This window comes from Dipodomys spectabilis, unplaced genomic scaffold (genome assembly GCF_019054845.1).
Source record: "Dipodomys spectabilis isolate Male_0828 unplaced genomic scaffold, ASM1905484v1 ptg000003l, whole genome shotgun sequence".
Lineage (NCBI taxonomy): Eukaryota > Metazoa > Chordata > Mammalia > Rodentia > Heteromyidae > Dipodomys > Dipodomys spectabilis.
Genome location: NW_024870680.1, coordinates 15,039,872 through 15,067,308, shown reverse-complemented (window position 1 = coordinate 15,067,308; position 27,437 = coordinate 15,039,872). Strand labels below are relative to the sequence as shown.

Sequence of the window (27,437 nt, the reverse complement as noted above, 5' to 3'; positions counted from 1 at the left end):
ACCTCCAATAAACTACTTAGCAAAAGTTGGAAATGGCAATGTGGCTCAAGTGGTAGAGTGTTTGCTTTGAGCAAAAGCAGCTCAGGGACACAGCACCCAGACCCAGAATTCAAGCCCCAAGAATGGCAAAAAATGAAAATAAAAATATAAAAATTAGAATAGTCAGGCCCAGTGACTCAACGCCTGTAGTCCTAGTTTCTCAGGAGGCTGAAATTTGAGGATTGTGGTTTGAAGCCAGCACAGGCAAAAAATCTGAGACTCTTATCTCCAATTAACTATCGAAAGAAAGAAAAAAAAAAGCCTAAAGTGGAGCTTTGTTCAAGTGGTAGAGCACTAGCCTTGAGCAAAAACTTAAAAACCCTCAGTGTATAGGCCCTGAGTTCAAGCCCCAGGACTGGCACACACACACACACACACACACACACACACACACACACACACACACACACACACACACACACACACACACACACACACACACACACACACACACAGGTAGGAATAAAGCAAGTGCCAGAACAATATTCACTTATTGCTCTATTTTATTTATTTGTTGGTTGGTTGGTTGGTCGTGGGGCCTGAACTCTGGGCCTGGGCACTGTCCCTCAGCTCTTCAGCTCAAGGCTAGAGCTCTTCCACTTGAGCCACAGCACCACTTCCGGCTTTTTTCTGCTTATGTGGTGCTGAGGAGCTGAACCCAGGGCCGCATGCATGCAAGGCAAGCACTCTACCACTGAGCCACCTTCCCAGACCTCTATTTTTTTTTTAACTGCAAACATACAATTGGTAATTTGGCTCAGTTATAGCTTAGCTAGTATGAGCAAGACCCAGTAAATATCCAGCACTGTGAAAAAAGTTGCAAATATACAAGATATACTGTTCAGAGATACACACCTATCTGGTAAAACTATGAAGAATAGAGATTGATTCAGAAAATTGTTACCTCGGAGGAAGACAGGAGAAAAATTCATCCAGCAGGTCCTCCTAAAAGACTTTAAAAAATACAACAGCCAGCTCACTTGTCATTCTAGCTACTCAGGAGGCTAAGCTCTGAGGACTGTGGTTCAAAGCCAGCCTGGGCAGGAAAGTCCATAATACTCACCTCCAATTAACCACCAGAAAACTGGAAGTAGAGCTGTGGCTCAAAGTGGAAGAGCACTAGGCTTGAGCACAAAAGCTCAGTGATAGCATCCAGGCTCTGAGTTTAAGCCCCATGACCAAAAAAAAAACGAATACAAGAGCCAGGCTGTACAATAACTAACAGTGGTACAGCATTTGCCTAACATGTATTAAGGCCTTGGCTTCAATCTCTACCTATATTTAATTAATTTTTTTTAAAAAGCCAGGCACGGGGGAGCACACACCTGTAATCCTAGCTACTCAGGAGGCTGAGATCTGAGAATCTCAGTTTAAAGCCAGCCCAGGCAGCAAAATCCATTAGACTCTTACCTCCAATTAACCACAGAAGACCATTAGTGGTGCTGTGGCTCAAAGTGGTAGAGTCTAGGCCCAGAGTTCAAGCCCCATGATGAACAACAACAACAACAACAAAAAGACTAGAGCCATGTGTGGTAGTAGTCAGTGATGATGCTGGCACTCTGTAGACTGATGCAGGAAGTTGAAGGCCAGCATGAGCTATAAAACAAGACCTGTCTCAAAACAACAAGCTGGTGGGTCAGTAGCTCATGCTTGGATTTATTGGCTACTCAGGAGACAGACTCAGAGGACAGCCCTTTCAATGTTATCCCATATAGAAAAATCCCAGAGTATCTGCCACCCAGCCCTCCAGGGGTCCTCTATAGACCTTCCCTTCTCAGGGCTTTGACATCTACATTAATTCTTGCACCACTGGCCCGAGGGCCACTTGTGACCAGCATTCCAAGGACTTGAAGGCTGTGAAGCTTCTGTTTCCTTTGCCCATTAGCCAGGACCCTCGTCTGGTGTCTGGGTAGTTGTAAACTCAGGTCAACCTGCCAGGAGTCAGTGCTTGTCATCCTAGCTACCTAGCAAGGTAAGATCTGGAGACCACTGTTCAAAGCCATCCTGGTCAGGAAAGTCCACGAGACTATGTACAACTAACCACCAAAAAAAAAAAAAAAAAGACAGAAGTGAAGTTGTGGCTCAAATGGTAAGTGCAAGCCCTGAGCAAAACAGCTCAGGGACAGCACCCAGGCCCTGAGTTTGTGCATGAGCGCATGTGCGCACACATACACATGTGCACATGTGCACACACACACACACACAAACAGGCCAACCCCTAGAGGCAGTGTTGGCAGGAGGCAAGAAGAAAACTCCCAGGGTTTCCAATTCTAAAATAACCAGCAAAAAGCAGGGTAAGAGGCATAGCTCAAATTTTAGAGCATCAGCCACATCAGCCAAGTAAAGCCATTAAGAGGCCCTGAATTCAACTCCTAGTATTTTAAGCTGGGTATCAAGTATAAAGGTCTTTAACTTATTATTTAAATTGTCAATCATGTTGTATACTTTATACATGAATTACTGCACCCTTTTTTAAAAGGATATAAAAAGGGCTGGAGAATCAATTCTGTGCTATAACGCAGACTCTTCCACTTACTGGCTGTATAACCTTAAATCATTTAACCTCCAGCAGCCATTTCTTATTTTATAGATAAAGAAGCTCACAGCTGCCATCTGTTTAGTATTTTTCTTAGCATCTGAAGAACTGTTTAAAGTTCCTGAACAAGCCGGGTGCTTGTGGGTCAAGCAGGAAGCTGAGATCTGAGGATCAAGATTTGAAGTCAGCCTGGACAGGAAAGCCCTTAAGACTCTTATCTCCAACTAACCACCAAAAAAGCCAGAAATGGAGCTGTGACTCAAATGGTAGAGCACTAGCCTTGAGCTTAAAAAGCAAACAACCAAAAAAAAAAAAAAAACGCCCTCAGTGCATAGGCCCTGAGTTCAAGCTCCAGGACAGGCACACAAAAAAGTTCCTAAACAACAAACATCCAAAATTCAGATAAATTATATTATCTTAATACAAAATAATGGAAGTGGCACTGTGGCTCAAAGTGATAGACCACTAGTCTTGCACAGAAAAGCTCAGGGATAGTTCTCCAGCCCTAAGTTCAAGCCCCACAACTGACAAAAAATTAAAATACAAAATAATACCTCCATAATAAGTAATAGAATATCGTAATTCTAAGATCTCAAGAGGGCATACAAGACTATTTACCATTATAGTCTCGGCCTAGCTCTCTAATAATGACAACTATGTATGTCTATTGTGTATACAGTGTATGTTTAACTATGCATACACATAGTTTATGTGTTTACTACACAAAAGGACTCCATTAGGTTGGTTCCTTTCCCCACTTTACAGATGAGCTCACTGTGACCAAGGTCACACAGCTCATGTGTGGTAAGCAGGTTTCAGAATCCATAGCTCATGGTGGTGAGCAAGCTTCAGAATCCACATTCTAAACCATGCATTCATTTTGCCTCACTTCTTTGGCTACATTTAAATTGTCTCTCTGTCCCATAACACTGGAAGCTCCTTGACAACTACTTTTTGCTCATTTTCATTTTCCCCTGGCACTTAGCAAGCGGATAGTAAACAAACGTTGAACAGAAATTTCATATATGCACGACATTTTTGGGACAGGAACTAAGTTGTTCCCCTTGACAGCCCTGTGAAGTATAAATGTATTTTGTTTTGTGCCCAGTAAGTACAATGACAATGTTGTGCAACCATCATCACTACGTATAAAAGGGTCATGAAGCTTTCAAGAGGTGGAACTGAGATTCGAAGGCAGGACCCTTGACTTCATTCTACCCAGGCTTCTGTCTACTTCCACCTGCTCGCTCCTTTTCACCAGAGTCTGGAGGGTCAAATAAGGTAGATACTAAAAACACTTTACAGACATTACTGTTACACGATTTGACCATGGCTGCCGGGGATAAAAAAGAATGCACTAACACAATTTCTCCCAGGTGATTAATTTTATTTTAGGCTTTCAAAGCTAGAGCTTCAAATATAAATACCCTACCTCTATACTCTTCCTTCAGATTTACAAAAGCAATGCTTGGACCCCAGAGTAAAGTTATAAGGAGAAATACTTGTATTAGTTAGATTACACTCTTATCAAGTTACAGGTAACTGCTCAATCCTGATTTTTATTGTAATACAGAAAGCTTCCTCATAACAAAACACTCTCAATTCTAAGGTTACGTCCAACTTTCCATCATTTTGCCCACTGGAACTACAAAAAAAAAAGATTTGAAATGGGTATTTTTATGCGCTCAACTGTGAAAGATGTGAAAAGACAGGGAAAATGGCTTGTTTTCTAGCTGAACTCTGAAGCTTTAGTAAAAACAATAAAGAATTATTTTTATTTCACTAGTGCCAATTTTATCCTTTACATCTCTCCTCATTTTCCCTCAGTCTGAGCTCTAATCAACAGCCACTTCATGTTTAACATATCATAGTTAATGCAATTAAGTCCAGAAAACTGTTTCACTAAAGATGCTCCCTCTATTTACATTCCTCTTCTGCCCTGAAAATGTGCTTCTCTCTTAAGTTTTAAATCAAATTTCTGATAGATGGAGATATTATTTCTGTAGTTAATGCAATGTGCCTACATCAACATCATCCATTAAAATAAAATAAAAATGACTATATACTTCATTTATCCACATCTGACAAAATTCTGATCACTTGAACTCCTTCAGAAGAAAATTCAATCTATAAAAATAGCCCAATTATTTAAAATCTTATCAAGGAATGTAAAAAAAGAATCAAATGAAAAACTCCATCAGTACCAAACCATCTCACCAATGAATATTTATGACATTTCCATATTTCCTGTCTTCGCTCTGTTTATATAAAGCAGTGGTGCCAAGACTCATCTCAGGATTATTAGCCTGCAATACAATGATGGGCCTAATTGCCTTGCAAACCAGGACACCAATAAATGGAGTCTTCAAGCAATCAATTTTAAGAGGGGGGGAAAAGGCCGAATCTCTTTCTGCATACATGCACGTTGCTTGCCTAGAAAATAAATTCTGCCTCTTATTTTTCAGTCTCATTCATCAGTTCTCAAGGAAGCAATGCACCCTTAACATCCTCAAGCTCATCAAATCTATTTAAATTCCAAATACCGGGACTAGTTTTAAAAGCAGGGGGAGAGAAGAGGAAAGGAGAAGGCAGGAACGGCATACAAAAAGATTATATCACATTCCATTTTCATCTTCTCCCACCCACCTTTGCGAGGTTTTCCCTTCAACTTCCTCTTTATGATATATGAATAATAGAAGATACCCTCCCTTCCTTAATTCTGCCTTAAGCCCCTATCAACTTTACCCTTCGGGCTGACCACTTCCAAAGGCTACAAATATAACTAAAACAAAAAGGTCGAACTGACAGCTTAAAATGTCCTCTAGGCAGACGGTCTGTAATGTGCCTTCTCGGTCCCCTCAAAGTCCCTTCCAACGACCTTATTACTGCCCTTCCCCGCAAACAGCCACCAAAGCTGTCCATTTAAGGGTTCCAACCCCTAAACCTCCAGCATCTCTTGGAGGACATCCCAACCTTTCCTCTCCAGAATAACCCAATGCATTCCCTTCCCAGCAACTGCTCACAGAGCCTCTCCATCCTCTCTGCCCTATTCTTCGCCACAACTCCAGGTCTCCCACACCTTGCATTTCTCTGGTGCCAGCTCACCACCATCTCACAGACCTTACTTCTCCAAAACTCCCTCTGCCACCTCGGCAGAGGGACATTTTCTTCAAGACACCACACACCCCCCCCCACCTTGCTCACCACCTGCCGTTATTCTTTCAGTGAGTCCAACCTAGCAATCTTAAGTGTTCCCCGCCTCCAACTTAACACCTAGGGCGCCACTGCACCTCTTCCGGTGATTCTAAGATCACCCTAAATCCTATCCCGCCGTGCCCCACCCCCAATTTCAATCCCTCCCATTTGGGGCCCAACTTGCAATTTACCATCTCCCATCAGCTCACCACCACGGTCTTCTCGAGGAAAGTCTCGTCCCCACCAGGTCCTATTCCAACCTCGATCCGCCCACTCCAGGAAAACCCCCGATTCTACCCCCTTTGCTCTCTCCCAACTCGCGCGGTTTCCCTAAGTCTCCACAAATTCCACCATCCACGAATGACAACCGCCCACTTTAAGCTCAGGTTTCAATCCATGCCATGCCCCTCACCCTCCCCCACAGTTCCAACCACGTCCATCAGCCTGTCCCAGGTTCCCCCCACCCCACCCCACCCCCCAAATTCCACCTTCCTCCCCAGGGTCCCAATCCAACCGTTTGCATCCCGCTCGGTATTGAAATCATCCCACCGCCTCCCACCCCGGCTCAGAACCCAAGCTGTCAACTGCTCCAGGCCAACCCCAAATCACCACCTTGGCTCGGTCCCCTCCCCCATGAGAAGCCATCCCATTCCAGTCTCCTCTTCAACCTCGCCCCAAGACATCCCAAATTCCACTCCGGCTCCCTCACCACACCCCACGTTCCAGTCCCAGGTCTGATGATTCCCGCATTAACAGTCACCGCGCCCCCCCACCCCCGCCCGGGTCCCACCCGCACCCCACCCCCAGCTCGCGCCGGGACCAGCCTCCCTCGCCGGCCCGCCGTTCCACCGCGTCCTCGGCCCCCTCCCCCAGCCCGCGCGGCGGCTCCGCAGCCCCAGCACCCCCAGCCCCGGCTCGGGACGGGAGAGCCGGGGGAGGGGGCGCGGGGCGGGGGGGGGGTCTCCTTACCCGGGAGCGACTGCAGGAGAAAACCGCGGTAGCGGCTGAGGCGGCGGTGCCCTTGTCTTCTCAGGAGGCGACAGTGGCGACGCTCTCGCTCCCTCGCCCGAGTCTAGTAGGGCGGCGGATGGCGCGCGGGGACCGGAGCCGCCTCCGCCTCCTCCTCCTCCTCCTCCTCAGCGGCTGGGCTCGGGATCCGCTGCAGTAGCAGCCTCAGCGCCCGACGGGTGGGGGAGGGGACGCTCGGCTGCGGGCGAGCGCGGAGGAGGCGGAGGGAGGGGGCGGCGGAGGGAGGGGGCGGGGACCGCCGGGAAGGGCGGGGGAGGAGGAGCCCGCGAGGCGTCGCGACACGTCCCACGGCCTCAGCGCGCCTAGACCACAACTCCCGGCATGCCCTGCTCCGGCCGACACGGCCTGCGCCTCCGGCTGCGCGCGCGCGCGCGCGCTGATGCAAATGGCCCGTGCGCTAGCCCCGGGTAACGAATATCGGAATAAAAGCCGATAGTCTGCGGGCGGCTTTTGTAACTCCAAGTCCTTCTACCAGGCAAGTGAGGCCATTTTGCAGTCCCACGGTCAGGTGGCAAAGCTAGAAGGATGTCCAGTCTGCACGAATGCCCTTCGACACTCTCAAGACTACATATCCCACCATGCCCCACTGTCCCTACCCTCCTCCTTCCTGTCCCTTCTCAAAGCCGTGTACTACAGTTCCCGGAGAGGATGGTTCCTGCGAAATGCTGCGAGACGCGGTTCTTACTCCTTCCTCCATGTTAAGAAAAAGTGAGAAAAAGGGAAGGAATATTCCAACCCACCGATCGCTGGCCTCGGTGGGTAGATCACCTGTGATTCTCTATCCTCTGTTGCCACCATCTCACGCCAGAGTGAATACAGCAGCTGCTTCCCTTCTCCCTGCAAATTTGTGGACAACTGGCAACTTGAATCCAAATGTTTAAAGGCAATTTACATTTACACCCCATTTCTTTTAAGAACAAGCCTTGAAAAGATAATAGAACAATTTAGAATGTTGTGGAAGATACTCTAGGGAAGCAGCAACCAGCACTGGGAGAGCTAGAGAACTCTCCAGAGGAGTTCCTACGCCAGACTCTCAGACTCGCCTGACAGGAGTACAATCCTTTTATCCAGTAGAGTGTCGGTGTACCCCAACGGTTATAGTTTCTTGAAAATTACTTGCAAGGTGGTTCTGGCAATATCAGGTCGAGGTAGTTCTGATAATGGCAGGTTTTCCATATTCCCTCCTTTGATAATATATATACTATATATTAATATATACATACACATTATATATATTACGAGAAAGAGCATTATCACTTAGCGAGCTATGAGAAGCAGTACACACAGAATGATTAAGCACCCTACTGTTATGGATAAGACTAAGCCTACTAAGGTCTGGGGCTCACCTAGTCTTGAGAACCATCTTTGCTCTGAATGAGTGGGTCTGGGGAAACTGCTAGCAGAGGTCCCCTACCCCTGGTCCTCAGTTCAAACCACCAGAACATAGTTACATCTTTTAACTTACAGACCAAATAAAATCATTCGTTAGGCTGGCATCAGATTGTTTTCACAGGACGGGAGTAGTATATACACAATCCTGACATCCATCCTCAGATGTTACAGATTTTATATACAGTCCAGACACAGCAACTATAACCAATATTCTGATCCAAAAGGTCATCCTCAAGCTTCCGCCATGTGTGGCTTGGTCGGCCCAGGAGTGACCAAAGCCAGGCTGTTGTCACACTCTCTTAAGCTTATTGGCAGCAGGTCTGCCTGATGAACTTTTACTTTCCAGGTTCCTGGCTCCTCTGAGACAGCTGCTCTCTTATGTCAGCTGATGCTTCCTTCATCCCACCCCGTTTTTCCAGACTGCTATAGGGACATGGGGGCGATGAACTCTGCTCTGCTACTTCCTGCTGAATGGGGGCTATGAGGGAGGCCCATGACAGCTGCTAGAGGAGCCTCCATAGGGAACTGTGGGACCTTTAAACAATTGCAGTGATTGTAGTGTTTAGTTTGAATTGCTTCTGCCTCAGGGTCCCCCTGATAAATAAGCATATTTTCTGAGGCCCTGATGGTTTTGCTAATAGGACCTTACAGAACTCGCCTTATAGAACTCACCCATGGAGAGAGGGTTAATGCCATCTGCAATCAGGAGTCTGTATGGGGAACTGGTCTCTATGACCAGGCTCCCCTGTTCCCAGCTGGTAAACTTCTCTAATAAGGCAGACATGGAGAGTGCCTTCCAGGGGCCAATCTACACCAAAAGTAGAGCATTCAACAAAACAGAAGGTCTGAAGATCCCCCAGAGTCATCTTGATTCCTTTATTCTCAAAATAATCCATTCTAGGGGCTGAGAAGGTGGCTCAGTAGTAGAGTGCTTGCCTTGCATGCATGAGGCCCTGGGTTCAATTCCTCAGCACTGCATAAGCAGAAAAAGCCAGAAGTGGCGCTGTGGCTCAAGTGGTAGAGCACTAGCCCAGGCCCAGAGTTCAGGCCCCATGACCAACAAAAAAAAAATACATTCTAGTGGGCAAAAAACATCAACAGGTTGCCTTGAGCTTGAGCCCTACACTATTAGCCTAGCAGGTGATGGGATTACAAGGGTGGCCACCATACCTGCTTCTAATTACTCTAAGACCGTTGGTTTTGACTGACTCCCATCCATGTTCCTCCCTACTTCGGTATTGTAAGGACAGACAAAGGTAAGTCACTCATGTTGTCCACCTGGCCACATTCCTCACAGGAATACACAACCCCCCAGGCCTGGTTAGAGGTTCTATTACAGGATGTGAATCACTGTTGTGCCATAGGAAGTCACCATGGAATCACAGGTTAAGACTCACTCCAACTCTGTAGCTTTTGGCCATGTAGCCACAGTAATTTCACATTCACTCACACATCCACATGAGGGCTGGGAAGGTGACTCAGCGGTAGAGTGCTTGCCTCACATGCATGAGGCCCTGGGTTCGATTCCTCAGCACCACATAAACAGAAAAGGCCGGAAGTGGCACTGTGGCTCAAGTGGTAGAACGCTAGCCTTGAGCTGAAGAGCTCAGGAACAGTGCCCAGGCCTAGAGTTCAAGCCCCACGACTGACAAAAAAGAGGTTAAAACAATCTCTCCCCACTTTGGGAGTGTCCTAAACTGGTGCTCTCTTCAAATGGGCCATCGGAGGTGATCAGGCTCTTCTGTCCACTGGATAGGGCTTGTTTTTAGAGAGACCTGGGCCCTTACCTGATTCAGAAGCAGTTGTTCAGAGTTGGTCTATGTCTCCATTGAGTCCAGGAGACTGCCACTTTCTCAGAGCCAGGCCCCTCGAAGGAGGACCAGAATAACAATGTGGTGGTACAGCCTCTTTCAAACTTAGAAGCATCTTGTGCTCCCATGAAAGCAAAGGCCTGCAGCGGTGGCTCAAAGGCCCATCATGATTGTCACTTCCTGGTCAGGGAACCAAAATGTAGCAGAAAATACCCTGAGAAGAAGCAAGCGAGAATTGGAGACTCAGTTTATTATGCCAGCAGGACAAGAGGAGTTCCTACTCCAAACTCTGAGCCCTGACTGACTGGAATACAACCCTTTATCAGGCAGAGCACCAGTGTTTTGAGTGTTAGTGGACCACAAGCTGTTTCTGGCAATGTCAAGTTGAGTTAATTGCAGATTTTCCTTATCAAGTAAAGATGAATTCCCTTAGGTTACATGAGGTTGGAGGGAAGACTTATTAAATAAATGGTTTGTACTGATATACAATGCAGGGACCAAGCAGGAATTTAGAATGATGTTAAAGATCTGCTGACTTGATAAGCTAGTCACAATCTATTGGAAAAGGGGGAAAAACTGAACATGTTTAGATAGGTTCAGTTTACATGACGTTTGAGACAATATTCTACAAGCATGATTTCAGGAGAGACATTGCTAAAAATATCAGATTATTTAGTGGGAAAGAGTGTCAGATTTCAAGTTGCTTTATTTCATATTGTCTAACCTGTTTATAGGAGCACATATTTCTAAGCTATAAGGCTATTTCCACAAGTATAATTTCCAAGTCCAAGTATTTCTTTTTCCTGCCTAAGAACATTCAATGGCTCTCATTGGTTCATCCGTGCTTTTGGACCCTGATTTTTCTGTGAGCTCCACTCCCAGTATTAACAATGACGATCAGTTCCAATTCATAAAGAAATTAAGGTTGCAAGGAAATTTTTCTACCCCCAGCCCCCGCCCCTGCTTTATTTTTGGCAATAGTTGAACTCGTGGCCTGGGCACTGTCCCTGAGTTTTTCATTCAAGGCTAATGCTCTACCACTTTGAGCAATAGTACCACTTCAGGTTTTTTGATGGTTATTTAGAGATAAGAATCTCTCAGACTTTCCTGCCAGGCTGTCTTTGCACTATGATCCTCAGATCTCAGCCTCCTGAGTAGCTGAGATTACAGGCCTGAACCACCAGCACCTCGCTTTTTTCTCCCTTGTTAATGCCTCTTCTCAATTTTTTTTTTTATTTCTACCACATTCAGCCCATTTCCTTTTCTCCTATTCATTCTTCAAACTCAAGCCAAAGTCCAAAGTTCCCTAGAGGGTATTTTAGGTATATTGATTTGCCTTAATTCTTTTTCTTCTCTTTTTCATTTGATTTTGCTTTAATTCTTACAGAAATTGTTTCTAGCCCTGTAGGCTAGGAAACCTGTGGGGAAGGGAAGTGAAGATAGAAGACCAGAACTATTGTAAAGAATTGACAAAGCTCTACTTAAACCAAGTGTAGAGTGAATAACTAGCCAAGCATTGGTGGCTTGTGCCTGTAATCCTAGCTACTCAGGAGGCAGAGACCTGAGGATCACAGTCTGGAGCCAACCTGGCAGGAAAATCCATGAGACTCTTAGCTCCAACTAACCACCAAATCAGCTGGAAGTAGAACTGTGGCAAAAGTGGTAGAGTGCTAGCCATTAACAAAATATCTCAGGGACAGTACCCAGGACAGTACTCAGGTGCTGGTGGTACATGCCTATAATTCTAGCTACTCAGGAGGCTGAGATCTAAGAATCATGTTCAAAGCCAGCCTCAGCCCTTATCTTCAATTAACTAGCAAAAAGCTGGAAGTGGAAGTGTGGCTCAAGTGGTAGGTAGAATGCTAGAATGAGCTGAAAAAGCTAAGCAGGAATGTGAGGCACTGGGTTCATGCCCCAGTACTAGCACAATGCAGAAAGAAAGAAAAAGAAGGAAAGGGAGGGAGCGGGAAAAAGGAAGGAAGAAAAGGAAAGGAAAGGAAAGAAAGAAAGAAAGAGAGAAAAGAAAGAAGAAGAAAGGTTTATCCACTATTGATAGGATTATAGTCCAACCACTATGGAAATAATTATAGAGATTCCTGAAAAAACTAGAAATAGAGCTACCATTTGATCCAGGTATGCCACTTCTGAGTGTCTGTCTGAAGGAATCAAAGCATAATAAAGATGTCTGTACCCTATGTTTCCTGAGGCACTATTCACAACAGCCAAGCAATGAAGTCAGCTTAGGTTGTCATCAACAGATGAATGGGCAAGGAAAATGTATACACACACACATACATACATACAATGGAGTATTATTCAGCCATGAAGAAAAAAATCTGTGACATTTTCAGAAAAATAGATGGAACTGGAGATTATCATGGCTAGTGAAATAAGCCATACTGAGACAAATAGTTCATGTTTTCTCCCATATTTAGAATCTAGAGCCAAATTTAAAATAACTTTAAAATAGAAAGAGAACTATTTGGATTACTAAGAAGAGGAACAGCAAAGGTGAAGAAGAGTGAATATGATCAAAGCACATCATACATATATATATAGGTATATATATGTCATAATGAAACTCATTATGTAGTACAATTAATATATGTTAATATACAATAAACAGGCACTAATGGTTCATGCCTGTAATTATAGCTATTCAGGAGGCTGATATCTGGAAGACTGGGGGTCAAAGCCAACCCAGGCAGGAAAATCTGCGAGTCACTATGTCCAATGCTGGAGCAAAAAGCTATATGGAAGAAGTAGCTCAAGTAGTATAGCACCAGCCATGATCAAAAAAGCTGAACAAGCACAAGGCCCAGATTTCAAGCACCAGGACACACACACACACACACACACACACACACACAATTAAAACACACTAATTTCATTTTTTATGCTACTGGAGTTTGAACTCAGAGCCTTACACTTGCTAAGCAAATCCTCTACCACTTGAGCCACAACTGGAGCCTCTATTTTCAATTTCATATACTATTATTCTTTTTTCCTTTTTGCCAATATTGGGGCTTAAACTCGGAGCCTACATAAAGTCCCTTTACCTTTTAACTCAAGGCTGGTATTTTACCACTTGAACCACAGCTTCCCTTCTAGCTTTTGTGTGGTTAATTGAAGATCAAAGTCTCATAGACCTTCCTGCCAGGGCTGGCTTCAAATTGTGATCCTCAGATCTCAGCTTCCTGAGTAGTTAGGATTACAGATGTGGGCTTCCAGCATCTGGCTTCTTTGGTGTTCTGAAAAACATGGTAGGAGTGTTTGCACTGCTATCCTTCAGGACTTCACTTTCCCCAAATATCTCAGGCATTATCTTTTCTCAGACTAGGTATCTGCTTTTTCATTATATTCTCTTAGCTTTAAAATCCCAGCCCCAACATTCTTTTTTTTGGGGGGGGGGGGCAGGGAATGGTATTAATTTTTGCTTTTGGGATTTTGGTTGTTGTTGTTGTTTGGTCTTTTTAAGAGGGACAAAGGGGGAGCACAGAGAGGGAAAGAGGGAGGGTGAGCAAATTCAGTCATGTTATTCAGTATACATTATGTGGAAAATGAACCGTGCAACTTGGAAGCAGGGACAGGAGGAGGAAACTGGAGGAAAATAACAGAAGGGGTGACATTGTCCAAAAAAGGAATGTTCTCATTACCTGACTTATGAAAGGATAACACCTCTTTATAACAAGAACAACCATAAAATCAAATTTTTTAAATGGGAAACTGAAAAATAAAGCAAAATAAATACTAAAAAACAACAACTTGTCCTTCAGTTCCTATCACAAGAGATGCGACAATCAAGTCCCTCCTATCCCTTAGTGCTGTTCCACTGTTGCAAGACATTGCATAAACCCTATCTGTACTTCTTTTCCCAGGAAGTAGAAGTTAGGTAGTCAAATTCAGTGGAGTTCCAATCTAGCCAGCAAGTAAAGTATGATAATCAAGAGGAAGAATAGGGCTGGGAATGTGGCTTAGTGGTAGAGTGCTTGCCTAGCATGCATGAAGCCCTGGGTTCCATTCCTCAGTACCACATACACAGAAAAACCCGGAAGTGGCGCTGTGGCTCAAGTGGTAGAGTGCTAGCCTTGAGGAAAAGAAGCTCAGGGACAGTGCCCAGGCTCTGAGTTCAAGCTCTAGGACTGGCAAAAAAAAAAAAAAAAAAAAAAGTAAGAATAAACAGGTGTGTAGAAGCTGACTGGACTTGAAATCTAGGCAACAGATTCTAAATTAGACAGTGCCTTCACCCTTCTGAACTTCAGTCTTTCCATCTGTGAAGTAGGAGACATGTTTCCTGGCTTGCCATTCATAAGGCTTTTAGGGGAATTCAATAACACCATGGCTGTGAACATGCTTTGAAGAGTGTAATGTGTCCTAGCCCAATCCCTTCTTCTAAGGTGAGATTTCACTCTCCAAATCTTTGCCAAGCCACGATCTATCAACTTCTTACTGAGAATTATATCAACAGTGGTGAATTTATGAAATTGCTTAATGAATTGATTAAGCCAATTTCATTACTTGAAAATATTTATTATATTCATAACTGTGAGTTCGTTTCTCATTTTTCTAGACTTTTCTTTTTCTTTTACCATGCTGAGTATGAAAGGTAGGGCCTCAGCCATGCTAGGGGAGCATTCTACCACAGAGCTACAACCCAGCCCAAGGTTTCTTTCTTCTAATGCTGGGTGCCATGATGTATACCTTTAATTCCAGCATCCCAGTTTTTAAGAATTTTACAAGTTCAAGCCAGCCTATGTTTCATAGCCACAGACTATCTCATAAAAACAATAGTAAGGCCAGGCACTTCTGGCTCAAGCCTAAAATCCTAGCTATTCAGAAGGCTGAGATCAGAGGATTATGGTTAGAAGTCAGCCTGGGCTGTGAGACTCTTATCTCCAATTAACCACTCGAAGACCAGAAGTGGCACTATGGCTCAAAGTGGTAGAGAGCTGGCCTTGAGCAAAAAGAGCTCAGGGACAGCATTCAGGCCCTGAGTTCAAGCCCCAAAAGAAGAGTAAAATGCAACAAAAAGGCAAATACTTTTCTCCATCAATTTTGGTTGTTTTGTTTGTTTGTTTGTCTTTTGTTGGTCGTATAGCCTGAACTGTTGGCCTGGGCACTGTCCCTCATCTCTTCAGCTCAAGACTAGTACTCTACCACTAGAGCCACAGCACTACTTCTGGCTTTTTCTGCTTATGTAGTGCTAAGGAATCGAACCCAGGGCCTCATGCATGCAAGGCAAGCACTCTACCACTGAGCCACCTTCCCAGCCCCTCTCTTATCAATTTTGTAAGAAAGATTTCATTCTTTTTAAAAAATTATTATTAAAGTGTTGTACAGAGAAGTTACTGTTTTGTAAGTCAGGTAGTATGTACTTTGGACAATACCTTTGGACAATGTCACTGGAAATATTTGATTCTTCTAACAGCTTTTATCTTTATTGATTTTACTGTTTGTTATTTAGATCAAGTCTACCTTTTTCCTCGGAGCAATTTGAGCCATTGTTGGTTTTATTTGTGGTGATTTTTTCTTTTTTGGTCAGTTGTGGGACTTGAACTCAGGGCCTAAGTGCTATCCCTGAGCTCTTTTGCTCAAGGCTAGCACTCTACCACTTTGAGCCATAGCTCTACTTCCAGTTTTCTGGTGGTATTGTAGATAAGGGTCTCATGGACTTTCCTGCCCGGGCTGTTTTGAACTGCAATCCTCATATCTCAGCCTCCTAAGTAGCTGGAATTTCAGGTGTGAGCCACCAATGCCAGGGTATTTTGTGTTGATTATTTTTACTAACAGGAATTTTCCCAGGGGTTCACTTTGCTATGTCCAATATTACCAATGAAGATGGGTTCATTCAATTTGTTTTACCATCTGTAATAAATTGTATCACACCATAGTAGAAACCATTGTAGGCTTTATTTTGTGTTATTTCTACCACATGTAACCTTTTTTTTGCCACCCTATCAAAATAAACTCAGTTAAAAGGACAATGTCCAAACACTCTCCTTTGCCTGTAACTACCTGATTACTTTGTGGATCACAATGATTTGTTCTAGCAGTATTAGTGAGACTCTTTGCTTCATGTCTCTCAAAACACCTCTTTAGGAACTTTGGCACACCTGTGGACTTGACTTTACAATCTTCTCTGATCTGGGTGTCGGTGGCTAATGCCTGTAATGCTAGCTACTCAGAAGGCTGAGATCTGAGGATCTCATTTCCAGCTAACAAGTAAAAAACAGAACTAAGTGGTACTGTGGTTCAAAGTGGTAGAGCACTAGCCTTGGGCACAAAAGCTCAGGAGGGGTGTTTGAGTATACATATCAAGTACTTGTCTACAATGCTAAAATAGTTTGGTTGTTGTTTGTGCTAGTTCTAGGGCTTCCTGCTCTTGATCAACAATTTTGCTTAGGGCTGGTGCTTAACCCACAAATCCACTTCTGATTTTTCTGCTGGTTAGTTTGAGTTGAGAGTCTTACAGACTTTTGTGCCTGGGCTGGCTTCAAACCATGATCCTCATATCTCAGCCTCCTGAGTAGCTAGGATTATACATATGAGGCACTGGCACCTGGCTCATTTTTCTTTTGTCTATGTGATATTCCTTGGCATGTGCCCTTCTTTATCCATTCATCTGTGGTTGGGCATCTTGGCTAATTGTACCATTTGGCCATTTTGAAAAGTGCTGCAATATTCTTGTATTTATTTATTTTGTTGATCGTGGGGCTTGAACTCTGGGCTTGGGCCCTCTCCCTCAGCTCTTCAGCTCAAGGCTAGTGCTCTACCATTTGAGCTACAGCGCCACTTTCGGTTTTCTGGTGGTTTATTGGAGATAAGAGTTTCACGGACTTTCCTGCCTGGGCTGGCTTTGACCCGTGAGCCTCAGATCTCAGCCTCCTAAGTAGCTAGGATTATAGGTGTGAGCCACCGGCAACCAGCAATTCTTGACCATATATATGGTAGATATATGCACGCAACAGAAGGAAGCCAGGAGGGACAGAATAAGTGGGAAATGGAACAACATACAACAAAGGGGCCCATCAGCTACACTGGACATAGAAGAAAAAGAACTAAGCAACCCAAAGACAGCGATGGGAAGGGAGGATTGAGAGGCAAAGAGGGAACAGCCTACACTAACCAAAAGGAAAGAAATATAAACATCACCTGATGTGGAAGAAATCATTTGTACTGTCAAAGCTCCCTCATAGAATTCACAAACTTTATAGACCATGATAATGACAATTTGCCTTGTGAAGGTTAAAATGTGTTTGTGACTTTAACTAAGTATTACTATTCCACAATACTGTGAAATATGTGAAATTTATGTAATCATCTAATTTCAATTAAAAAAAAAAGTGAGAGAAGGCATGGGTTAGGAGCAAAGGGTGACAAAGTTGTCAGACATCTTGTATTCATCTACTGTTTTGTACAATGGGGACTTCTTTTTTTTTTTTTTGGGTCGGGTCGTGGGCCTGAACTCTGGGCCTGGGCGCTGTCCCTCAGCTCTTCAGCTCAAGGCTAGCACTCTACCACTTGAGCCACAGCGCCACTTCCAGCTTTTTTTTTTATGCTTATGTGGTGCTGAGGAACCGAACCCAGGGCCTCAGGCATGCAAGGCAAGCGCTCTACCACTAAGCCACCTTCCCAGCCCCATGTTACAATTTTTCTTTTTTCTTTATGGTTGCCATTCTTACTAGGGTGAGATAGGATCTTAATGTGGTTTAGATATGCATTTCCTTTTTGGCTAAGGATTTTGAAATTTTCTTTATATATTTATTAGCCATTTGTATTTCTTTTTCTGAGAATTTTCTGTTCCATCCACTGGTCCATTTACTAATTGGATTATTTGTTCTCTTGTTTAATTTTTATATGCTCTTTGTATATGTTGGATATTAATTTTTTTCTCTGTTGAACAGCTAAGATTTTTCTCCCATTCTGTGGGCTATATCTTCCTTCTGATGATTCTTTCTTTTTGCTGCACAGAAACTCTTTAATTTGATGTAGTCTAATGTGAAATTCTTGCTTGCAGTTTCTGAACAACTAGAATCCTATCCAGAAAGTATTTACCTGAGCCTATTGCTGCTAAAATTTTCTCTGTTTTCCTGTAATAGATTTAAAGTCTCAGATCTTACTTTAAGCCCTTTGGTGCATTTGGAATTGATTTATGTACAGGGTAAGAGACAGACAGGGCCACATTTCAGGAAACAGAGGCCTAGTTTTCCCAGCACCATTTTTTAAAGAGAATGTCTTTTCTCCAGTGTATGTATGTTTTTGATACCTTTGTTGAAAATTAGTTAGCTGTAGTTGTGTGGTTTTATTCCTCATTCTTTTATACTTCCTCCTCCTCCTCCTCTTCTTCTTCTTCTTCTCCTTCTTCTTTTTTTTTTTTTTTTTTGGGGGGGGGGTCCGGTTGTGGGGCCTGAGCTCTGGGCCTGTACTCTGTCCCTTAGCTCTTCAGCTCAAGGCTAGAGCGCTACCACTTGAGCCACAGTGCCACTTCCAGCTTTTTTCTTTTTGCTTATGTGGTGCTAAAGAATCAAACCCAGGGCCTCAGGCATGCAAGGCAAGCACTCTACCACTGAGCCACCTTCCCAGCCCCTCCTCCTCCTTCTTCTTTGCCTGTCCTGGGGCTTGAACTCTGGGCCTGGGCGCTGTCCCTGAGCCTGTCTGTGCTCAAGGCTAATGCTCTACCACTTAAGCCACAGCACAATTATCAGCCTTTTCTGTTTATGTGGTACTAAGGAATCGAACCCAGAGCTTCATGCATGCTAGGCAAGCACTCTAAGCCACATTCCCAGTCTTCTATACTCTTCTATTGGTCTTATTTTTGTTTTTGTTTTTTTTTTACTATCAAGCTGTTTTTCTGCTTAGTTTTTGTTTTGTTTTGGTTTTTTATTTTGGCTGGTCCTGGGGCTTGAATTCAGGGTCATGGCACTGTCTCTGAGCTTTTTTTGCTCAAGGCTAGTTCTCTACCACTTAAGTCCCAACTTTACTTCCAGCTTTTTGGTGTAATTATCAATAAGAATCTCATGGACTTTTCTGCCCAGGCTGGCAGAATCCTCAAATTTCAGCCTCCTGATTAGGTAGAATTATAGATGTGAGGCACCAGCTCAAGTGGTGGGGTGCCCACCTTCCAATCACAAAGCCTTGAGTTCAACTCCCAGAATGGAAAGAAGGAAGGAAGGAAGGGGGAGAGGGAGAGAGAGAGAGAGAGAGAGAGAGAAATGGCCACAAAAGATAACTTACACTGGTGACATTGTAGCTATTAAATTGTGAGATGAATTTTTAAGATTGATTGACTAATGACTCACATCATTACATAAAATTTATATGGAACTGGACACTGGTGGTTCAAACCTGCAATCCTAGGTACTCAGAAGCCTGAGATCTGAGAATCAAGCTTCAAAGCCAGCCTAGGCAAGAATGTCCAAGGAACTCTTTCCTCCAATTAACCACTAAAAGCCAGAAGTAGAATGGTGGCTCAAGTGGTAGAGCATCAACAAAGAGCAAAAAAGCCAAGGAGTAGTGCCCAGACCCTGAATTCACAAAAATAAAATAAGTAAATAAATAAGTAAAATTTCTTTTTTTTTTGGGGGGGGGGGTCCGGTCCTGGGGCCTGAACTCTGGGCCTGGGCGCTGTCCCTCAGCTCTTCAGCTCAAGGCTAGCGCTCTACCACTTGAGCCACAGCACCACTTCCGGCTTTTTTCTTTTTGGTTATGGGGTGCTGAGGAATCAAACCCAGGGCCTCAGGCATGCAAGGCAAGTGTTCTACCACTGAGCCACCTTCCCAGCCCCTAAATAGGTAAAATTTCTATGGAGCCACAGCTCACACTCGTGTCTTAGCTACTTAGGAAGGGGAGACCTAGAGGAAAATTGTTTGAAGCCAACCTGAGCAGAAAGATCCAAAAGATTCTTATTTCCACTTAACCAGCAAGATGCCAAACTAGAGGCATGGGTCAGGTAAAAGAATACCTGCCAGTCATGGAGAAAAGCCAAACAAGAGTGAGAGGCCCTGAGTTCAAGACCCAGGAACAGAAAAAAAAAAAAAAAGCATAGAAGATAATTGTAGCTCAATAGAAATGAAAATGATAAGTTGGAAATAGATTTAATAATAGAGAACTTAAGAATATTGAACTGTACAACTTTGGTTGGGGGGCAGGATTGGGTGGGGGGGTGGGGGGAGTATGGGAAGGGATGGGAAGGGGAAACAAAGGAGGAGGCTATAATGCTTGATAAGAAATGTACTCATTATCTTGCCCATGTAATTGTAACCCCTCTGTACAGTATTTTCACAATAAAAAAAAAAATATTGAACTGATCTAATGCCGTTTGTTCCAATAAATATCCTCAGTAAAAAATATTCAATATGAGCCAGGTGCCACTGGCTCAAACCTACAATCTTAGCTACTCAGGAGGCTGAGATATAAGGATCACAGTTCAAAGCCAGGCAAGGCAGGAAAGTACCTAAGACTCTTATCTCCAAATGGAATGGCAATGTGGTTCAAAGTGGTAGAGAGCTAGTCTTGACAGGGACAGAGCCCAGGCCCTGAATTCAGGTCCTGTAACCAAACAAATAAATAAACAAACCCAATACGGCATATTTTGGTTTAAAAATCTTAATTTATAAGCAGAACACAAGAGCTTGCAGAGAGAATAGAGCACCTGCCTAGCAAGTGTAAGGCCTTGGGTTCAAATCCCTATAGCACAAAGAAAAATAAAAACATCCTTACAGGATATCAGAAGAGGAGGTTACATATTCCGATCCTGAGCTGTTGCTTGGGGAAACAGGATTAGAGACCATACTCAAGCATTTGCTCACCAACATTTTGTGAAGGAAATTTTACTTGATTCTTCAACCAACTTCTCGGTGATCTGAAAGTTCATAATGGTCTTCTCTTTGAAATAGTCTAGATCAAGGTTTAGCCAGTTCTGCATCCCGCACCAACCACTGAGCAGGGAGCATGTGGCCACCTTTCAGTATTGGGCTGGGCCATGTGACTGGTTTGGCCTGTGTAATGTCCATAGACTTGACTGGAGTCGTGGCTGTGAATGGCTTGTGCTGTTTGACTTGGCTGGCACACCTCAGTGAGCTGCCAGGTAGACTCTGGTCCAGATCGCATGAAAACAATGGAGCAGATCTGGCTCCACTCTGCACTCCACAGCCAGCCTGGCTGCACAGCAGGTGACCTGTGGACCAAAAGAGTGAACTAAATGCTCACTGAGTGTTGAGGCAATCTATTTTCTGGCAACTAATAACTAAAACAATAAGGAGCAACAAATACAGCCAACAACAAATAGGGCAGGAGGAGATGGAATTAGGGAAAGCACACCGCTGCTTCAGGGTTTTACTGCTGCTCCATTTTTTCAAACTGAAAAGATTGAGCTCACAAGTATTCATTACTTCATTATTCTTTAGACACTGCTGTTTGTATACTATGCACTGTCATTTATAGTATTTTTACAATAACAAAATTAGAATTAGGAGTTTGGGGCCATGGCTTTAGTTTTTGTACTGGTACCAGGGCTTGAACATGGGGCTTTGTGTTCTTGCTTGGCTTGCTTGCTGCTTGCTCACCCTTGGTACTTTACTTACTACTTGAACTATTCCAGCAGCCCAGCATTTTGCTGATTAACTGGAGATGAGTCTCACAAGCTTTTCTTTTCTTTTTTTTCTTTTCTTTTTTTTTTGTTGTTCCAGTCCTAGAGCTTGAATTCAGGGCTTGGGTACTATCCTTTTTATCCTGGGGCTTGAACTCAGGACCTGGACACTGTTTCTGAGCTTCTTTTGCTCAAGGCTAGCATTCTACCACTTGAGCCACAGCACCATTTCTGGCTTTTTGTTTATGTGGTACTGAGGAATCGAACCCAGGGATTCATGCATACTAGGCAAACGCTCTATCACTAAGCCACATTCCCAGCCTGTGTGTGTGTGTGTGTGTGTGTGTGTGTATTTTTTAAGGAAGTGGATGCACTATGGGCTGGTACAGAATGAGAATAGAGGGGGAGGGGAAGTAATATATAAAGATAGATAAATTTGGCACAAGATGGATAAGACAATGGTTGGGGCTAAATGAGGGAATATGTGATTTTTTTTTAATTTTTCAAATATCCTAAAAGAAACAGGATTTTTGCCATTTTTTTTTTTTTTTGGGCTTCACAACCTAATGAGTACACACTTGTGCATTTGTGCACTTGGAGACCCGTTTCTATTGAATAGTTTTTTTTGTTTTTTTTTTAGCTTTTTTTTTTTTTAACTTTTTTTTTTATTGTAAAGATACTATACAGAGGGTTACAGTTACATGAGTGAGGTAATGAGTACACTTCCTCTTGAACATTGTTACCCCCTCCATTGTTTTCCCCCTACCATCCCCTCCCTCCCTCCCTTCCCTGAGGTTCTTTTTTTTTTTTTTTTTTTGGATTGTGATTAAGTGATTACATAATTTCCGGAAATTCACAGTATTGTGGAATAATGATGCTCATTTAAAGTCACAAGTTCATTCTAACTTTCCTGGAGCAAATTGTCTATCACAGTCTGTAATATATAATGGTGTTCACATGTTATATACCATATATGTGATCAGCAGCATGGGGATATTTAGTAGTGGTTCAACCAGATGAGTGGGAGTTCTTTGTTTCTTAAGTCCTGTTAGTTTCAGACATAGTCTTTTATCCCTTCCCAACAGAGATTTTGTGTGTGTGTGTGTGTGTGTGTGTGTGTGTGCTTTGTGCATGTGCACACAGCACTGGAGTTTGAACTCAGGGCCTGTGTTTGCTAGGCCACCCCTCCAGCCTTCTATTGCTTTAATTATTTTTCAGGTAGTGGCTTGGGTTTTGTGGCCAAGCAATCCTGAGACTATGATCCTCTAACCTTTGTCTTGAATAGTTGGGAATGGCAAGCACATACTACTGCATTCAATTTTGATTGATTAACATGAGTGTCTCACTAACTTTTTACAGGTCTCAAATTTCCATCCTCTTTATCTCCACCTCCGAGTAGCTTGGATTATAGGCATAAACCACTTGATCCCATCTCACACAGGATTTGTCTCCAAGTTGACAGCAAGAATCTTGATTGGTTCAAGCCGCTCCTGGTAATAGTCCCTTTCCCCTGGACCCCATTTAGTGGAGCTTACCTGTCCCCAACCAAAAGAGGAAGGGAAAAGTGTGCTGGGGAGGAAAAGGTTGTAAGGAAAAAATTCTCTGCCTTGATAAACAAAGGAAAAAAAAAAAAAAAAGATGAGAAGCCAGGCAGGAAACTCTTGATAATTTCAGACAATGTCCTGATGTTTGGATCCATGGCAGCCGTCTTACAACCTTGAGGGAAGATGTCCTCCAAACTAGATGGTTAGAAAAAAGGCAGCAAGGATTCTGTTTTGGGGGTTTTGTTGGTGGTGGTGGTGGTGGTGGTTGTAGGGCTTGAACTCAGGACCTGGGCACTGTCCCTGAACCTGTTTGTGCTCAAGGCTAGTGCTCTACCACTTGAGCCACAGCACCATTTCTGGTTTTTGAGTGATTCATTGGAGATAAGAGTCTCATGGGGACTTTTCTGCCCAGTATTAGGTCTGCCAACACCCAGGTTGGCTTTGAACCATGATCCTCAGATCTCAGCCTCCTGAGTAGCTAGGATTACAGGTGTGAGCCACCAGTGCCCAGCTGCAGCAAGGACTCTAGATGACAAGTTGAGTCAGTCCAAGAGCTAGTCTGCTAAATGAGGAATACAACACTTATGGCTCAAGTTACTTTTTGTTAGAAAGTATCATTTAGAGCTAAAAACATCCTAATTGATAGATATTTTTATAGGCTTTTTTAGTTTTGGGGAGGGGGGGTTGGTACAGATACTGGGGCTTCAGCTCAAAGCCTTGCCCTCTCCCTTACCTTTTCTTCTCAAGGCGGGCACTCTGGCACTTAGGCCATGCCTCCATCCTGGTTTTGTACCGGTTAAATGGACATAAGAGTCTTTTAGGTTTGTCTGCCCAGGCTGTCTCAGATCTGTCTTCTGAGTAGCTAAGGTTACCAGGAGGTACGAGCCTCTGGCACCTGACTTCTTCACATTATCAAAAGGACAGACATATATGACATTGGTAAGCCATTTCATCTCCCCAGATGGCTAGCTCAGCACATTTGAGTTAGCCTCGTGGAAGAACTGGCTGGCATTACCAGCAGTGTTCCAGGGGCTTCCCCTAACTAACAAAGATACTTCCTCTATGAAGACTCCCTGGTGACTGTCACAGAACTTTCCGCTTTACTTGCACATCTAACCAAAAAAAAAGTTCCTTGTTCCAACCAGCACTAGTGGCTCATACAACTATAATCGTAGCTACTGAAAAGTCTGCGATCTGAGGATAGTGGTTCAAAGACAGCCTGGGGAGACAAATCCAGGAAACTTCAATCTCCGGTTAACTACCAAAAAGCCAGAATTAGAGGTGTGGCTTAAGTGGTAGAGTGCCAGCCTTGAGCACAAAAGATTAGCAAGAGCACAAGGCTCTGAGCTCAAGCCCCAGTACCCCACCACACACACATGCACACACACACACACATACAAAAGTTCCTTTCTTGGACTGGTAGAATGGCTTAAGAGATAGAGTGCCTGTCTAGCAAGGATAAGTCCCTGAGTTCAAACCTCATTGCTGCCCCCAAAATAGTTCCTTTTTCCATCATTATGTCAGCAAAATAAGTTTCTTCCCCGTTTCATCATTACTGGAATTTCTACGGAACCTAGCTCTAGTGCAGGGGGTAATGAGAATTCAGGAGTTGCTGTGGCTTGCTTCTTGGCTTGGACATTTTGTGTCTGTACCACTGAGTGGAGACTAGTGGTGCTGGTGACACTGCTATACAAAGAAGAAACCTTGAGATGGAGGCAATAAAGTAGACATAAACCTGGACTAACGCTTGTCAGCATTTGCAAGGGATTCTGAATTGTCAGAAGCTACCTGTCCACAGGTAGGTAGGATGGTGGTCAACATCGCCATCTACTGGTGGGATCCTCCCCACGCTGCCACTCCGCAGCTTAATCTATCAGCAGTTTTTTTGTTTGGTTTGGTTTGGTTTTTGCTGGTCCTGGGGCTTGAACTCAGGACCTGGGCTCTGTCCCTGGGCCTCTCTGTGCTCAAGACTAGCACTCTACCACTTGAACCACAGCACTACTTCCAGCCTTTTCTGTTTATGTGGTACTGAGAAATCGAACCTAGGGCTTCATGCATCCTAGGCAAGCACTCTACCACTAAGCCACATTCCCAGGCCTGTGCCTGGCTTTTTTTCAAACTTAAATCACATCACTTCAAACTCTCTAAGGCCTGTGCCCTGCCCAACATGTTTGCTCCTGTCTTCTCTATGCCTGATCAGCGTGGTCACATTTAATGTATCTGTGGCTGTCTACACTGGCTTTGACCACAGAAGAGGGAAAGCTTTGGAGAAGCTAGGCTATAGGTCCTCAGTCAAATGACTACATCCAGGGTCCTACAAAGGTTATATTCTAAAATATCAATGTTAGAATCTCTAATAGCTTCACAAGTGACACAGCTCCCTTCCGCATTCATCCTAAGGCATCTTGTTGCTTTGAGAGACAGGCTGCTGGTTGAGATCCCCTACTAGCCATGGGGGTAACATTGGACTGTTGAGGCTGAGGGCTTTCAGGCCATCTCAGCCAGAAGAGTAGCTACAAAATGCCAGTCCAATTGATATGATTCGTGTGTGTGTGTGTGTGTGTGTGTGTGTGTGAGAGAGAGAGAGAGAGAGAGAGAGAGAGAGAGTTGGGGGGGAGAATGTCCTGAGGTTTGAACTCAGGGGCTGGGTTCCAGGATTACAGGTGTGAGCCCACTGTCACCCAGCTTAGTTCTTCTTTCTTTCTCTCTCTCTTGCTCTCTCTCTCTCTTTCTCTCTCTCTCTCTTTCTTTCTCTCTTTCTCTCTCTCTCTCTTTCTCTCTGTCTCTCACCAGTCCTTAGGCTTGAATTCAATGCCTAAGCACTTTCTTTTGCCCAAGGCTAGCATTCTACCACTTGAGCCACAGCGCCGCCTTTTCTGTGTATGTGGTACTGAGGAATTGAACCCAGGGCTTCATGCATCCACTCTACCACTCTACCACTAACCTACATTCCCAGTCCATCTCTCTTTTTTTTAAAAAAAAAAAAAAAGAAAGAAAGAAAAGAAAAGAAAATTGTGAGCCAGGCACTGGTGGCTCATGCCTGTAATCCTAGCTACTCAGGAGGCTGAAATATAAGGATCATGGTTCAAAGCCAACCTGGGCAGGAAAGTCTGTGAGACTCTTATCTCCAATTAACTGCCAGAAAACCAGAAATGGCGTTGTGGCTCAAATGGTAGAGCATTCACCTCGAGCTGAAGAGCTGAGGGACAGTGCCCAGGCCCAGAATTCAAGCCCCACGACTGACAAAAAGAAACAAGAAAATTCTGTTTCTGTAGAAGGATTCAGAATGTCAGCAAACCAGCTGCAATTATTTTTTTTTTCATTACAGAGTGGTATTTGGTTAACAGAACAAGAATTATTTCATATAAGCAGCCACGGAGAAAGCTGAAGATGAAAACCTACCATCCCCATATATAACTAATTTGTGCTGTGCACCAAGAACCTTTTTAAATTTTCCATGCAGGTTTACAACCCCCATATAGTACCAGGCAAAGGAGTTCTTCAACTTGGCCAGCGTATTTAAAAGTCCTGTCTTGACCCCATTGCCAGGCTGGGATGCAGCAACCAAACATGGCCACAAGAGGGCATTAACACCTCTCACCATTGGCAAGGGTTTGCTTGGCTTCAACCAGGAACAGCTCAAGGTATTTTTATCCTGTTAAAGCAGAAGGGCCAGATGGAGACAGATCTGTGGGTGAAGGCACATAACTTGATGTGCCTTTAAAATAGCATACTTTAAATACACCTAGTGGAGTTGAGATGAATCTGTGTCAACACATTACTTGTAATCAAGAACCACATATACTTCTATCTGTAGGACTCAGCACTCTACCTGCTGGTTTTCAGATCCTGTACAGAAGTAAACCACCCTATGGGACATGCATAGCTGCAAGAAATTGAGCCATCCACAGGACTTGGGCTCAGAGCTCTTGTTCCATCCCTAGCAACAACCTATTTTAGATAGGGAGAAGAAATCCACTCTTCTTGGGCTTGGAGCTCCATTTCTGAGATCATCGACAGGATATTGGGCTCACTCCTCACAGCAGAGGGTGATGCCATTGGCCACCTCACCCTCAACTTCCAAGTTGTTGCTGCCTAAACGTCTCCACTGGGCCATGTTCCACACCCTGCCCTCCTTGTGAATGCCTCTTGGGGCCTCTCCTACCAGCCTCTGTGGGAGGTGTCACTAGACTCCCTGACTTTCATTGCTCCTTATTTCCAGATACTCTTCAGTAGCTTGGTCTCAACATAACAGGCCCCTGCAAAGAAGCATCTGGCTGTGGCACTTATCTGGGAAGTGATGT

At 44.0% G+C, this 27,437-nt stretch overlaps 1 protein-coding gene across 4 annotated transcripts in view; it reads right to left on the bottom strand.

Moving 5' to 3' along the window:
• Positions 1-6,997, bottom strand: part of Fam168a (family with sequence similarity 168 member A) — a 170,154-nt gene extending 163,157 nt beyond the window's left edge. For 2 of the 4 annotated variants that reach the window (XM_042687535.1, XM_042687543.1), the window contains exon 1: positions 6,740-6,992. The gene's annotated coding sequence lies outside the window, so the exon portion shown is untranslated. Of the gene's footprint in view, positions 1-6,739 lie in introns of all 4 variants that reach the window. The other 2 variants (XM_042687563.1, XM_042687552.1) reach the window with 2 other exon arrangements.
• Positions 6,998-27,437: the final 20,440 nt, after the last annotated feature.